Raw genomic sequence first — 734 nt, 5'->3', positions numbered from 1 at the left:
GTGAAAAATTTAAGGGGGTCTGAATACTTTCCGTACCCACTGTATATATATATATATATATATATATAAATAATATAAACAAATAATAAGAATAAAATATATATATATATTTATTTATTTTTTTTGTAATATATAATAAAAATTATTAATCAATTATATATCATTTCCTGACTTTTTTCTCTTTTTTTTCCTTCAGGAGGAAATAATATATAATTGATTAATTATTTTCTGTAGTGTAATTATCACAGTTGCCCATTTTCGCATATAATAATATTAATGCATATTGTGGTTGTCTATTTTAATGAACAATGTTGGATTAATTATTTTTCATGTCAGTTTTTGCCTTTATACATCCCGGTTTGTTCCTCAGTTTGATGGAGCATGAAATCCATAGAATTTAGGATCAAATCTGATCATACGAGCATTTTTCCAAACGTGGCTCCTGGACTGTCTATAAAAATGTGTTGGTTTGTTTCCTTAAATGTTTGACAGAAAATGAACAACTTAAATGACAAAATGATGACTGAACCTTCATTTCTGGGTGTTTTTCCCTTTATGAGTGAGATGTGGATGTTCATATGAGGAGTATTTTTATACACGAGAGAGTTTGAGACGATGTGAACATTTTAAGGGCTGTATGGAAGGAAAGGGAAATATTATAACTGTAGATAATCACTGCTGACTTCCAGAACCTTTGGTACATAAGTTTCGAAAGTCCTGAATCACAACGTGAA

This window comes from Sinocyclocheilus anshuiensis, unplaced genomic scaffold (assembly GCF_001515605.1).
Source record: "Sinocyclocheilus anshuiensis isolate Anshui unplaced genomic scaffold, SAMN03320099.WGS_v1.1 scaffold2198, whole genome shotgun sequence".
Lineage (NCBI taxonomy): Eukaryota > Metazoa > Chordata > Actinopteri > Cypriniformes > Cyprinidae > Sinocyclocheilus > Sinocyclocheilus anshuiensis.
This window is presented reverse-complemented; position numbering follows the sequence as displayed.